The sequence below is a fragment of the Aedes albopictus genome, chromosome 3 (genome assembly GCF_035046485.1).
Source record: "Aedes albopictus strain Foshan chromosome 3, AalbF5, whole genome shotgun sequence".
In the NCBI taxonomy this organism is placed as follows: domain Eukaryota; kingdom Metazoa; phylum Arthropoda; class Insecta; order Diptera; family Culicidae; genus Aedes; species Aedes albopictus.
Genome location: NC_085138.1, coordinates 266,711,951 through 266,728,353, shown reverse-complemented (window position 1 = coordinate 266,728,353; position 16,403 = coordinate 266,711,951). Strand labels below are relative to the sequence as shown.

The window sequence follows — 16,403 nt, the reverse complement described above, 5'->3', positions numbered from 1 at the left end:
TTTTTATAGAGTGCATAAAAAAAATCTCAAACTTTGACAGTTTGTCAACCTATTATATGTGCATCATTGGTACAATTTTGGGCTCAATTGATTAATGTTTCGCAAAGTTAGAACCGTTCGGGTAAAACACTATTTTTTAGACAACTCATTTTTGAGCTGTCATATCTCGGAAACCAGTGAATCGAATTGAATGAAATTTTGAACGTACACTAACAATATGTGAATGTTTCACAAACTATTAAAACATAGTTATTTTTTAAATGTTGAAAAAAGTTATCATGGATTGACACTTTTTGGATTATTCTCGGAAAAATGTATTTTTGCCTTTCTCGTACACTAAGTGTACTGGAAAGGCTATATGTTCACTCCAAAAATGACTTTTTGATAGAAGCCCCGGAGGGTCGAGTCATATATACCAATCAACTCAGCTCGACGAATTGAGGTGATGTCTGTGTGTGTGTATGTGTGTGTGTGTGTGTATGTGTGTGCGTGTGTGTGTGTGTATGTGTGAGTGTGTACAAAAAAACTCACATCACTTTTTGGCAGTGAACCTCAACCGATTTCAATGACCGACGGTTCATTCGACGCGGAATCTGGTCCCATTGTTTCCTATTGAATATGGTTCGGATCGGTCCAGCCGTTCCGGAGATATGGCCATTTAGGTGTTCCGGAACGGTACCCCAGGAAGGGACCAGATATGAAAATGCATCAAACCTATGCATGCGACACATCAAACCATGGCATTTTCGATAACCTGATGAGCGGTAAGCAGGAAAATAGTCTTAGACCATATCTGAACCGGTAGGGTTCCGGAACCGGTTCCGGGTGTCCCGCCGGAAGTGGCCAAATATCAAAGTGAACCAAACCCATGCATGAGACACATCCAACCACGGCATTTTCGATAACCTGATGAGCGGTAAGCAGGAAAATAGTCTCAGACCATATCTGAACCGGTAGTGTTCCGGAACCGGTTCTAGGCGCCCCGCTGGAAGTGGCCAAATATACAATTGAACCAAACCCTTACATGCGACACATCAAACCACGGCATTTTCGATTACCTGATGGACAATGAGCAGGAAAATCATCTCAGACCATATCTGAACCGGTAGTGTTTCGGAACCGGTTCTAGGCGTTCCACTGGAAGTGGCCAAAATACAGTTGAACCAAACCCATGCATGCGACACATCAAACCACGGCATTTTCGATGACCTGATGGACAATGAGCAGGAAAACCATCTCAGACCATATCTGAACCAGTAGTGTTCCGGAACCGGTTCTGGGTGTCCCGCTGGAAGTGGCCAAATATACAAGTGAACCAAACCCATGCATGCGACACATCAAACCACGGCATTTTGGATTACCTGATGGACAATGAGCAAGAAAATCATCTCAGACCATATCTGAACCGGTAGTGTTCCGGAACCGGTTCTAAGCTTGCCGCTGGACGTGGCCAAATATACAAGTGAACCAAACCCTTACATGCGACACATCAAACCACGGCATTTTGGATTACCTGATGGACAATGAGCAGGAAAATCATCTCAGACCATATCTGAACCGGTAGTGTTTCGGAACCGGTTCTAGGCGTTCCACTGGAAGTGGCCAAAAATACAGTTGAACCAAACCCATGCATGCGACACATCAAACCACGTCATTTTCGATGACCTGATGGACAATGAGCAGGAAAACCATCTCAGACCATATCTGGACCAGTAGTGTTCCGGAACCGGTTCTGGGTGTCCCGCTGGAAGTGGCCAAATATACAAGTGAACCAAACCCATGCATGCGACACATCAAACCACGGCATTTTGGATTACCTGATGGACAATGAGCAAGAAAATCATCTCAGACCATATCTGAACCGGTAGTGTTCCGGAACCGGTTCTAAGCTTGCCGCTGGACGTGGCCAAATATACAAGTGAACCAAACCCTTACATGCGACACATCAAATCACGGCATTTTCGATTACCTGGTGGACAATGAGCAGGAAAATCATCTCAGACCATATCTGAACCAGTAGTGTTCCGGAACCGGTTCCGGGGTTCCCGCCGAAGTGGTCAAATCTGAAAGAGAAACAAACCCGTGTATGCATCACATCAAATAGCGGCTTTTTATATTACCTAATGAACGGCCAGCAAGTGTTTCGGAATCGGTTTTGATTGGCCGGAAGAGGCCAAATGTAAAAGTAAACCAAATCCAGGCATGTGACACATCTAATCGTGGCTTTTGCGATAACCTGATGAACAGTTAGCAAGAAAATAGACTTAGATCACATTACAGACTGGCTGTTGTGTAGCAGAACCAACGTTCATGTGAAAAGTTAAATCGTGGCTTCGTTTAACGGCCTGATAAACGTTAGGGATGAACAACAGTGACGAATAGGTCTAAGTTCACATATATGAAAGAGAACAAAATATAGACAAAACTAAAGCGATCTCATCAAATCGTACCATTCCAGATTCCTAAGGTGTAAATTTATAGCAGGATGGGTCAACATTGAATGGAAATATAAGAATTTGATCGCGTCAACAGAAGATGGCATCTGTTTTAATGAATTTTGAGCTCTAAAACTATGTAAAATAAGTGTATTTGGTATGGGAAATATGCTCGGAGTCCTCCAGAGTATCCAAGATAGCGCTCCAAAATCCAAGATTATGGACCAGTATTCAAGTTTGCGCCTATTTGATAGGGTTTTAAATTCTTGCATACCCATAATGGATTTTGTATGGAAATATGTCCAGAATTCAAAATTTGTAATCAGAAAACCCAAGCTGTGCGCTGTTTCACAAGGTCTGCAATATAACTATAGTTTGAATGGGGAAGAATGCCGGTATTTGTCCAAAACTGGTAAACCAGAAAATCATAAACGACATGCCAAAATTCAAAACGGTGACTATTTTATGTAATTTTAGGTGCAGAGCCCAAAAATGAATACCAGAACATCCAAGATGGTGTCTCAATGTTCAAGATGGTGCTTAGTTTAGTTGGGGTAGATATCCGGAGTCAAAAAATGATGACCGGTAGGGGGATTAGGGACATAATGGACACTTTAAGCAAATGAGTACGTTAGGCCTGTATAACAGAGTAAAACTTAACATATTATCAGTAGACATAAAGCTTTAACTTGTTTCCTATGCCTTTCAATCATTTACAGCAGGTAGAATGTCTTTATTGTGAAGAAATAATGAATTGTAAACCGTGTGTTTTTCAGGGCTGGCAGGAAAGGCACGGGGCGAAATAGACACCCATCGGGGCATAATGGACACCCCTGCATATTTTATGCTAATTCTTTGGTTACATCGACCAGTTAAGTAATTTCCCGACGGAGATCAATACCACAGATATAATACTTCATATTAGACGAGTTTACATAACATCAAAGTTAATTAAATAAACTTTAGGCTAAAATAATCGGATTGATTTTTTCCAAACTCTCTAAAACGCCTAACAGTATGCAATGCACGTACATCCATTCGTAATTGCCAGTGTTCATTTCGCCCCGAATCGACTACAACGATAAAATTGCTATTTTAAGAAAATTATGATCGAAAATAAAATACTTTATCCATTGCTAAATCTTCGTATACATGTAGATAAGGTAACAATTCACTTGTTTTAATGGTGGACACAATCCAACACTCGTAATACCTTATTTGATGCTGCTTCTAAGTTACAAGAATTTCACCATATGAAAAACATATTTCAATTTCAATGATATTTTAGTTATTTTGGAGCAATTTAAATGGTACTTTTGTAAAATAGAACCATGACTTGTTCCTTTACACTTATGCATTAAAAGTTTTACATAAAAGTCAACGGTTTCGGTAATAGCAGGGGTGTCCATTTCGCCCCGGGTGTCCATTATGCCCCTAATCCCCCTAAATCTAAAATAACGTTTCGAAATTTTGCGGCTTCATAACACTTGATTGGTTTGAATTTTGGATCGTTGTATTATATTTTCTGAATATTGGATGTTATGCTAATATAAAATGTATCCATATTGAGTAGATTTAGCAAGCAGTTTCCATTTTGCATTTATGTCAATGTCATCAACACGCTTGAGTTCTGTTGAAAGGATATTTTAAAGCACGAGAAAGGCATCATCACCGCTAGGTGGATTAATTAGGGTTTTTTTACATCAATATCAATAAATTAAAGTGTTGATATCCAAAGATTTTCCACTTCTGTTCTCAAGTTCTCTAATCAGATATATTACAGCCTATTTAGATTGAAGAAAGAACACATTTAGTCATATTTGTGTCGTATTGTAAATTTGACTTATTTTCCTCTACACATATCGAAAAGATAGTGTACATTTCTGTGACATACAATGTACATGATTGGAGCGTGGTATTTCACAGAAGTTTAAATGACACATAATTTAAAAGTCATAAAATATCATGTAAACTTCCATTACATGTCATGTAATTCTGCATGACTCTGAGTATTTACATGACATATAACACAAATTTACATGTAAATCGTCATAAATCTAAATTTACATGACTAAAATGAAGTTTACATGACGTGTAAACCTCATTATATTTATCTGTGTATATGGGTAAAAATTTCTACCCGGCATAACTTAATTCGCCGTGAGAAAATATTACATTTTATAACGTCGTAATAAGTATCAATATATTGTTGATAAACGTTAAAAATTCATTCAATTCGGTTTACTGGTCTCCGAGATGTGACAATTCAAAAATTAGTTGTCTAAATAATAGTGTTTTACTCGAACGGTTCTTACTTCGCGAAAAATGAATCAATCGAGCCCGAATTTGTACCAATGTTACACATATAATAAATTGACAAACAGTCAATCTTTAAGATTTTTTGATGCACTCTATGGAAATTTACAGCATGTAGATTTTTTTATGTGGGAGAACAAAGTGGCCTATCCCAAACATTTTGGCCATCCCCTGTACATCACTGGGGTTAAATAATTCATGAAAATTGAACTAACTTCAAATCAACGAAACGTTCATAAGTTATGTCACGTAAATTTTAGCAATTTTCCGCTCCCTTCCTCTCCTCATGTATGACGCCTTAAACATTTTTATGTGGGTCGTAACACTTTCTGAGTAACCCTTTCTTTCTATATATCTTTTTTTTTCTATAAACTTAGCGTGACACTATTTGGGTTGGGACACTATTTTGAAAAAACTCTCCGGGATATGACTTCCCAAATGGAAAGTGATCAACTGGTCGAAGTAAGTGAGCTGTGAAAAAATGTGCGATTTCGGTTGATATTTAGGGGTGGCGCAGAGTGTTCAAGTGGAATTTATGCTAGAGCAAACATTCACAAAAACATTTCAAATTCAATTTTTAAATATAACTTTTGTAGACTTAATTAAAGAAATCCTATTTCAGTATCCAACCTAAAAAAAATACTTAAAAAGAACTTTTTCTTTCAAATATCTCAAAAAGCAGTAGAGTTGTCGCATTTTTAGTCTAAAAGAGTTATGCTTAAAAATTAAATTTGAAATGTTTTTTTGAATGTTTGCTCTAGCATAAATTCCACATATAGAGACGAACCAGCCAAGGGCTCAAAGTCTCTTTAATAAAGACAAATCAATCAATCAATAAATTCCACATGAACCCTCTGTGCCACACTTAAATATCAACCGGAGAGATTGTTCAAAATTAACCCCACCCTACTGGGGCACTGCCTGCTTCTTAGCACACTTCCACAGTTATTAACTGCGAGTTTCCTCTGCCAATATTTTTTTTCATGCAACCGGCGCGTAATGAAATATCAATAACGAAAAGTTCCTAGACCAATCCAGGAACCAAACGTACAGTATAACTTACTTATCAACTCATGTATCCTGAGCACGGTCAATGTTAAATATCTTCATCCTGGGTGGCTGCTCGCTTTGGCCTTCACCTAAGCCCAGATCAGATTCTTATCGACTTCCTGAATTTCCTTGTTGAGGCTACGTCGCCAAAGAGTCCCTGAGTCTGTCCAGGATGCCATGTCCTAACAGATTCCAATCCAGTACTTGCTTGCTGTCTCCGCCATTTCGTGGTGAGTGGCCGACCCACTTCCATTTACGTTCACGAATTTCTGCTGCTATCGGTTTCTGATGTCATCGTGGAGCTCAGTATTGGAGATCCAGTTGTGAGGCCACCAGACCCAAATTTTAAACCTCAGATATCGATTGATAAAAATCTACAACTTCTGTGTGTTCTCTGCTGACACACATCACGTTTTGCTACCGTACAACAGCACAGATTTCACGCTGGAATTGTTAACTCGAATTTTTGTGTGTTGACTAATCTGGTTGGATCTCCATATATTTCCAAAAGGTACAAAAGCAGCCATAGTCTTCGTTATCCCTGCTCCTATGTCCATCTTGGTACCGCCATCTGATGCAATGTGGCTGTTAAGATATTGGAAGCTTTCGACTTTCTCCACCCAGCTATTGTAAAGCTCACAGGGTTGTCCGTGATGACTTTCAGACTCATGCTATGGATTCATCGATGACAAAGACCGCCAGCTAAGAGTTGTAAGCTTAGCTGGTATTGTAGCCTGGATAATGTTGTGTCACACGACGCTTTCTGCGTCATTACTGGTATGGTGCCTATCAGCTTTCTTATCAGTGAGGACATGGAGTGCTTCGAAATGCGCGGCACAAGAAGCATACGCAGGACTGCCAGGATGGCCTCTATGGTCAAATGGCAGCGCGCGTGGGACAGTTCCACCAAAGGAAGGTGGACCCATAGGTTGATACCGAGGGTGGATAGTTGGATTAATAGGCGCCATGGGGAAGTTACATTCTACCTGACACAGATCCTTACAGGTCATGGTTGCTTCCGACAGTATCTACATCGTTTCGGGCATGCGGATTCTCCCGAATGCCCAGTGTGCAATGGTTTAGAGGAAACGGCGGAACACGTTTTGTTCGTGTGCCCGCGTTTTCGCACAATGCGTGACCGCATGTTTGCCACATGCGGGGAGGACACAAACCCGGACAACTTGGTCCAGAGGGTGTGTAGGGATGAGTTGGGCTGGAACGCCGTTTCAACGGCTATCACCCATTTCGTGTGGGAGCTACAGAGGAGGTGGTGCGTGGACTCGGAGAATGGCTAGTCCAGATGCAGTACAAGAGGTGGTCCAGGGGTTCAAAGTCGGCTTCGTAGGTCATACCGGTGCCCTGCGGTCGAGATCGACCCTTACAGCGATTAAGTGGCCGCGGAGAGGAAGTCCCGGTAGCGATGCTGTCGTGGCGTCGGTCTACTGGGCTGGATCCGAGCCCGCGGTTGGAAAGGGGTCCCCGGCAAGGGTCGTGGCAGGTGGGACCCTGCTGTCAGCAACCTTCTGGTGCAGCTGATAGGGCCTGAAGGGCAGTGATACCCTTGCCTTCAGTAGGTCAGATCGGGTTGCACGTGGGCATCAGTTCTTGATGTCTGCAAAGCAGTTGGGTGCGGGCGGGGTCGACCCTGCCCGCCTTCCGAGGACAAAGGGAGTGGCGAACACCACTCGGGAAACTGGCTAAGCGCCAGCATGTTACCGTGATGGACTCTCCAGAGCGAGTCATCGATGTTCGTTGCTGCTAGGCTACCCAAGTAACACACTAGTCACCGAAGAGTCACGGCGGCGCAGGTTTTTGTTGCGCAGAAGTCACTGTGACTTACTTCTAACAAATAAATACTTACTTGCTAGAAGTAAGTCACGGTGACTTTTGCGCAACAAAAACCTGCGCCGCCGTGACTCTTCGATGACAAGTGTGTTACTTGGGTACGCAGCTAACCTTGAGGGTGCGATGTGCACTAGCCCCTCTCTGAAGCAATACCTTCTTGGTGGTTCCGGAGAGACGTAGGGTTTGGCGACCATAGGAATGTGTTTAGTGGGTACGAGGAGAGAGTAGTCCTGGCTTTTACTTTTGTTGTAGAAGGCGGCCTCAGCCCCACACTACCCTAACCTTCCTGTTAGGGTGTTTGTTGAGCAGATTATCCCCCTATGGTTTAAAAAGAAAAAAAGGGCTGCCTTTGCGAGTTTTAGAAATGTATGGAAAAATAATCAGATTAGTGGACGCACCAAAAATTTCAACTTGAAAGTGAAATCGGTGCCGTTGTATGTCAGTGAAACTTGCTGTGTATAAGAGGAGAACATTCAACGGCTGCAGGTCCTCATCAATAAATGCCTGCGATATATAATTCGTGTACGGTGGCCTTACAATTTGATCTCCAACGTGGAGCTCCATCGTCGATGTCATCAAAAACCGATAGTGACAGAAATTCGGGAGCTGAAGTGGAGGTGGGTCGGCCACACTCTACGCAGGGGTGGAAACGCAATCTGCAAGCAAGCGTTAGATTGGGCAGAGGCAGACCCAGAGGCTCATGGCGGTGCAGCCTCAACAAAGAAGTAAAGCAAGTCGACAGAAATTTCATCTGGTCACCGGTCGCCATCGCGTAATCACCCAGGATGGAGATCTTTCAACTCAGCCCTCTGCACCACCGTGGGTGCTCAGAACTGAAAGTAAGTGAAGTGTTTGAACTATAGTCAAGATCAGCTTGTATCTCAATAAATAAACACGTAATATTCTGATTTTCTAAGCATTACATGCATATAGATCTGACCAACTGATAATAGTTTTCAGTCGCAAGCTAACAGTTACCCAATTGTCCAAATCCGGCAGTTCACTTTTCATACCCACTTACCGCACATCCCAATGTTTCCCGTTTGGACGACCTTCTTCAGCACAAAGTATGTTATGCATCCTGTATGCAGCCAGCGACCAAAGACTCTTGCCCGCGAACAGTAGGTAAATAGTGTGAGAGTAATTTAAGTAGTAAGCAAGCATTTTAGTTGGCATACTGCTGGAATAACTAATGTTGTTGCTGCTGTTGCAGCTCGGGAAAACATAGCCATTCGAGAACTTCAAAATCTTGATAAGTAGCATTTATTATAAGTTTCCTTTGAGCCACAGCTTCGTCACTCGTACATACCTAGTCCGTGGGGACGTGGCGTTGTCGTCCGACGAAGTGCAAGCTTTTGGAGCAACCCATCAGGCAGTCGGCTGTAAGTATGAACCATTCAAGGGGCATCCTCTTTTCTCGATGAGTAGTGAGGTTTTGTTTTCTGTCGGTCCATTGGTGTATGTTGTACTTTTTTTTGCATGTCGATGCCCGACAATGTGTTGTATATTTTTCAGGAAATCATGATGAATATTTATGAGAAAGAGTGTTTTGTTTCGAATAATCAGTCGCTCAAGTCACGTTATATTTACTTTTCGTTTTCACGAGTTGAAGAGATGGGTATAAATGAACTTGGAAATGATGTGTTTATTGAGTGACCGTTGAAACAGATCATCTTGATTGCTGGCTATGCTTCAAATTCACGGAGGACCTAATCAAAGCTATTGATTGTAAAAAGGGAAAACTGACCATAATTTGAGTTAAACTACCTGCTGTTGTATAAGTGTTCCATGAGTAGAATAACTAGCCACATAATGTCAATGTCGCGAGTGTTCGTGTGACCAACATCTAGTTTGCCACGCCCTTACAGCGTCATTACCGGTCCAACAAGAGTCAAACCAATTTTCATAGCCAAAACAAAACATCCCCAACATCATGTGTACTTAAAAATAATGGATAAATACTTCTGAGGTATGAAATAAAATAAATTATTTTATTAGCTACAGCCCCATTAGCGATCTAATTTCTCATACATCTACTGTTCCATGTGAATAGGACAGCACATCCTCAAAGAAAATTATATTAGGTCTGCCCCTGTCTCTTCCCGCAATCATATACTTTGTCTTAATATGGTTTGTCATCAATCCTATCATCGATATCATCCTATTTCAAGGAGCAAAAGTTTTCTCCACTGCGATCAATACCGATTAGATCAATATAGGTAGTCCATAAAGCCAACAAGCATGTAGGATCGTGTGATCATAGTGTCATTCCCCTGCACACAACACCTCGCTCTTTCGCGCACAATAAATTACAGTAAATTTGAAAGAGCATAACCCTACTTCTCTAAGCAACCCAGGGCCCGTGGCGCAGTGGCTACACGTTCACTTCATAAGCGGATGGTCATGGGTTCGATCCCAGCCCCGACATTTCGTCAGTTGCTTTTCCCCCCCGAGAGCTGCTGGCACTTGACCCTCTTCTGAGCTCTCATAGCTCAAACGGATCCGGATAATTGTATATTGGCGAACGGCAACCCATAATGGACGACCCCCAATCGGACTGGAACAAGGAACAACAACCACACATCATTTCATCATCGTGCTCGTCATTCTATCAAGGACAGAGTAGATAAGTGAAAACAGCACAAAGGTAAATCAATTCGATACAAAGTGTAAGTGCAGTCGCCAATTGGAATCGCTCACGTAGTGCCCTAGTGGACAAAAGAGCTGTAAAATAAGTTAAGTGGTTAAGAATAAAAAAAAATCTCCAAGGTCCCAAAAAAGAGAGCAACTTTATCTACGTTCCGAGAACTTGATTTTCATCCATCCGGTGTTGCACGCATCACACTGATTAGTTTCGTCGGAAAACCGTGTTTTGATTTTTCTGACAATCATTCTCTTTGTTTACTGCACGATTCATCTGGTTTAAAATTTTCAACGATCAACTGCGTGGATGGATGCTCTCCTGGAATTAACTGTCAAAACTGAACTGCAATTGCAAGCTGCCTTTCTCGGCAGAACATGAGCCATGACTACAACAAGCGACGAACAAAGTAATTGTTATTATGCGAGTAAAGTGCATGGAACACCGAAAAAAAAACAACAAAAAAATCCGGGATGATATGCAGTATATAAGAAGTATTGTTATTAATACCCACCACTATCTGGCACGATCGCATCGCGCGGGTTAAGCTTCTGTACGAAATACAAGGAAAGTGAAGTATAAATTACCATAAGATGACGAGCGGGAGCAGCCAACGGGCGCGGGTGTGTGCGCGCGCTCGTAAGAAGGGTCGGTACAAGTAGGACGTCCTCCCGGCAGATAGGTTTGAAGGTGCGAAAAGAAATATTAATGAGAAACGAGAAATTGAAGAGAAAATGTCTAGATCGAATTAAATGGGCTGGAAACGACCTTCCGCGCCGTGGCGTCCGAGAGCTTGAGCTGCTGTCCATTCGACGAAATATAATTTCCTAAAATCCGTCATAATCATTTGTTCGTTGCTTACATTTATGCGGTGTGAATGAAATTATAATTCGTAATGTTTGCTCGATTTTGCCTCTTTCTTTGTGGTATCATTTCACTCTTATTTTCCATTCCCGTGGCTTCCAGTGTTCATTAAGGTTGACCCGCCTCTCTTCAGTTTTTTTTCGGCAGCCAGCCAGCCGTTATGTCCGCTTTGTACCACACGAATTTATTCTATCGCCTCATTACATCGGATTAGATGCGTTGATGGTGTTTTCGTTCCTGGCGGCAATGTTGTTGTTTCCCATTTCGCGATGAGTCCCGCACTAACGCATTAGGCGATTTTGAGAAAGCGTGTTGAGAAATGTCGATTGTGACTGTTAATTAGTGCATTATATTTGGAACTATTATACTAAATCACCACAGTGAGGAATGGCTATTGTTTCGCACGTCATATCAACGATAAAAGCAAATTTTGCAAGCTGAAATTAATTACTCTTGCGTTTTTAGACTAATTATTCCAAATCCGTTGTTCAGTCTACCAAAACGTGAACGAACACACCTACAGCATGCCTTTGCTGGACAGCTACAGTGTATCAAACAATTGTCCGTACAGCAATTTTTTTTATCAAAATAATTTTTCATTCAAATGTTAATAACTTTTTTATGCGTCAATCAAAAACGCTGAAATTTTGACCAATTATGAATCATACATTCAAGCTCCATTAGTAAAATTTTGAGCGAGATCGAATAAGTTTTCTGAAAGTTATAGAACTTTCAGTAAAACCTATAAGATTTTTGAATACATTTTTAAAGCATTATATCTTAATTTGTACTCGATGTAATTTTTTCATTTTTTTGTGTTACATCTTATACCTAAGGCTTTCATATGCAGCCATGTTTGGGGTTTTATATTCACTACAAAAAATATGAAAAATGTGCGTATGTAGTTGACGATGTTTTAAAATTTACCATATTTTGCACATATAATCTGCCAAACGTTTTCAACCAATAAAAGTGCATTAACTGAACGAAAAATCCATAGGACCTACTCTTCATATGTAGTTTAGTAGGTCCTGTATAAAAATATATCATTAATAGAGTTTAAAAAAGTTGAAAACACTTGGCACTTTTATTGATCAAAATATGATAAATTTCCAAATGACGCTCTGAACATATACAGATTTTTCATATTTTTTGTAGTGAATATAAAACCTTAAACGAAGCTACATATGAAAGCCTTAGGTATAAGCTGTAACACGAAAAATATTGAAAAAGTTTCATCAAGTACATATTGAGATATAATGGTTTAAAAATGTGTTCAAAAATTTTATAAGTTTTACTAAAAGTTCTGTAACTTTCAGAAAACTTATTCGATCTCGCTCAAAATTTTATCAATGGAGTTTTACTATATGGGTGATAATTGGTCAAAATTTCAGCGTTTTTGATTGACGTATAAAAAAGTTATTATCATTGAAATGAAAAATTATTTCGACCAAAAAATTGCTGTACGGACCATTGTTTGATACACTGTACGTGTTTACCAGCTGATCTAAATGGTCCACGTTAAATATGATAAAAGATTAAGATTGAAACTTCTACTGTTTTCTGACTTTACGTTACCGCTGGAAGTTGGCCTGTCTCTTTTCGACTGTTGTTCTTTGAGCACTTTCACAGTTTTAATTTGACGGGATTTCTTTGCCTGCCATTGCATAGGTTGCAATATTTCCGTTATATTCTCTATACGATTCCGGCGACCGCCACGGTATAAACTTGAACAACTGAAGCAAACAGATGTCGCCTCAGCATACGCGCAGAATTTCAAAGCAGCGTTTCCAGACGGGGGCGAGCCTCTAGGAGACTGCTGAAGTAAAGGAAAACCAGCCTACGTGCCGAAATATACAAGGATAAGGACCGGCAAGAGAGGGGATTGAAAAATGGAACTTCGATAAGCACTTAAATGACGGAGAACCGGGAACCAATGCAATGGAAGAAACGACTGTGCTAGTGCAGTACAGGACGGATATGATCCAACTCCCGCGATCACGGATATGATCGAAGCTACGATGGACGACAAGAAAAACTGCATAAGGGTTCCCAGTGAACTTATATATGGATATGGAGTTTATATGGATTTCTCCGGAGACTACGACAAGGTGATGGATTCTTACCTCTACTCTTCACCATCTCTCTGGATGATGGGGCCGATGCGACGAGCCGAGCTCAACAGCCGGGATACGATTTTCATGAAATCCGGTCAATTTGTGTGATTTGGATGACTTGGACATTATCGCCAGATTATTCGGAACGGTGGCACCCGCTTGAAACGTGAATGAATGAATAATGTAGAGTATGCAATTTATATTCACTATACTAACTTATCCAAGTAACACCGAAAACATAATCAGAAGTCTTAAACTAATCATTTTGTCTTATAACAGTTGTTTCAAAGTTTTTCAAAACAAATGTTGTCTTGTATAAGTCATATTCATGATTCCAAAAACTAGTCTTCAATGATCTCTTCTTAAAAAGTCGTATTTGAGTAAACATTTTGTCTTTTCAAACAAATCTGACATGTTGATATCAATTTTGTTGGATATGTTCTAATAACGTTTAGTTTGCCGCAATATGATAAGTCTGATTAAGTTTTATATTTGTTTTAATATGTTCATCAAACACATTCTCGGTCTTTCGGTTCTTCAGATTTGTGCTCATGAAAATTCGAGATGTGGCTTTGTCATATCTTAACGTTTCGCTAATAAATGCAAATACATTACAACACTTTAATTTATTGGGTTTTTCATTACAACATATTTCCTGTATTGCACGTGAACTTTCAATAGCGAACTTTCAATAGATTCTTCTCTATACTACTGCCGTCCAACTTACCCGATTATTGTAATAATTATATAAACTATCACAATATTTTGCAGCTCACATTTATATTTTATGACATAAAATGACTTGAGTCTTCCTAAAATAGTTTCTTTAAAAACCACTTCACTCCACTTACGTCAACTCGAAGCACTATCAGGAGGATTTGTTTTGCTATTTATAATAATGGTATAAGCAGAGATGGAAACACTCTCATCGTGAATCAGCTCGCGAGTGTAAAAGCAACAAACGGTTTACTCACGGTGCCGAGAGTAAGCCGTGAGTGAGTTTAACTATTCGCACCCGCTTGCTTCACGAGTATGAATCAAAACAAAAACAAAAACACTCATGAATTTTTATTCGCGAAGAACAAGTGAAGATGCGGGGATTGCATTTTAGTGCAATTTTAATAGCAAAACAAGTAATTATACATCAGATAGTAGTGTTTTGTGCTTTATTGTTCCTGAAAAGTTAATCTGTTGGCCGTGTAAATCCGTTTTTTCACAAAATTGAAAAATGTTCAGAGCTGCTTCGCGAATCAATCACGAGTGCGACCAGCTTCGTTAGCTCGCGAGTGAAGGATGTAACAGTACCATGAATTAATTTAGATAAAAGTTGTACAGATCACCAGAGATAAATGAATTTCACTATTGGATTACCCCTTGAAATCAATATTTGAATTTGAGTATCTGAGTAGCGTAGAACTCACTGAGTTCCCTTGCCACACACCGCAGACCACAAACTAAATGAGTTCCTGAGAGATCTCTGGCGCCAAATTAGAAACCTTTAGCCAAGCGACCATGTGATGATCTACGGGCATCGACCTGTCCAAGTTCTATTCAAGTATCGTTGACCCGACTTGCCTTTGAATATCTTCGGGTGGGCAATGAATTGGAAGCTCGGATCAACTTTGGGGAAAGGGGATGCTTTCTCCCGACAATTAAGGATTTTGGTGTGCGTGAAGGCGAATTTTAGTTCTTCGCGAAATTAACTTCGTTAATTTCACGTAATATCCGGGGACGAATATTTTTAGAACTCGCGCTTTATCTGAGGACCTTGAGACTTTGCTCGATCACTTCGTTCAGGTCCGCGGAAGAGTCGAGAACGGTCCGAGCAGTAATTCGCGCCGTGGTGTGTTCAAGAAGGTGAACTTAGTTCAAGTGTGAAAGTGCTTCTACTTTACTAATTTAGATTATCCTGTTTAATTTCCCTCCAAATAGTTAGTTTAGCTAGGCAAGTAAAGTGCATAGTGCAATTTTGGCGGTTTTCTGGTGCGAGCGTAGACTTGCGGATAAAGCGGTAAGGCATATGTGCATAGTAGTGTCACGTGCGGTGTTCAATACCCGGCATTGGTGTTTTTTTTTGATAGATTTGTGGCAAGTTGCGGAAGCCCGGCACACCACCACCCCCCGTTTTAAAAACGACCGTTTTCGTCCCGCCTTCCTGCTACGAAGACGTGTACCCGGCGGTACACGTGGCCGGAGAGGGCAGCGCACGTTATTCCCGCGCCCTAGGCAGGGCAGTAGCAACGGGTCCGGCTTTGAGCCGGCCATCGTCCATTTCGAAAGTGTCCCGAGTGGAAACAAGCGTCCAAAAAGTTTTTCGTTCGGATTCGATCCGGCGACGACCAGCGTGGCAAGCACGACCGAGTCCACTACACCACCGGCGGTGACGATCGTCGGTGCGACGGCCGTACCCCGTCGAAAAGACCACAGATCCCCGTGGGAGGCGCCGTTTGAGAACGGCCACACCGGCGAAGTGAAGTAGGAGATTCCCACCAGGAGTCAAAGGGAGAGCGCGTTTTGCACGCGCGCAGAATTGCACCGTAGCCGCAAATGCCCCCACGTAGATAGACAGCGTCCAAACAGTAAGTAGCATGCATGCTTTCTTTTTCCCATGCGCATGGTGAGATCTTGCCCCTAGCCTTAGCCAATCCAGCTAGCGTGGCCGCTGCAAATTAGCCTCTACCGTTAGCCATACGCGTAAGCGCCCGGCAGTAGGCTGCAGCATAAAGTTTGAGTTGCCCCTTGGCAAATGAACACGGCACCGCACATTTTCTGAGTACCGCACGAATGAACTGTTAGCTAGTGAGTGAGAGGGAAATGAAGTAGAATAGGCCTAGAATAAGTACACATGAATTCGATGTCGATAAAGCAGGAGTGTAAATATAGATAAGATGTTTAATTGGTTCCAATAAATGGGTTTTAGTTACACTGCAACACCAATGTATTTGAACACTAATGGGAGAAGTCTGAAGCAGTAAATTTAGAGCACGGGTTCCCAACCAGTGGTCCGCGGCCCCCTGGGGGGCCGCGATGTTACTAAAAACAATGTAAAATTTTTATACGATTTTGTGCAAATTATAAAAATTTTCAACTTTTCATACCGCTACACCCACAATGCCATTATTTGATGACAAAATT

The 16,403-nt window shown here is 41.2% G+C and overlaps 1 long non-coding RNA gene across 1 annotated transcript; it reads left to right on the top strand.

Annotated features, from left to right (window-relative positions):
• The first annotated feature begins 14,603 nt into the window (after window positions 1-14,603).
• Window positions 14,604-15,675, top strand: LOC115257114 (uncharacterized). The gene is made up of 2 exons (XR_003892971.2): window positions 14,604-15,279; window positions 15,350-15,675. It is a non-coding gene; the product is annotated as an uncharacterized LOC115257114 (long non-coding RNA).
• The last annotated feature ends 728 nt before the right edge of the window (window positions 15,676-16,403 follow it).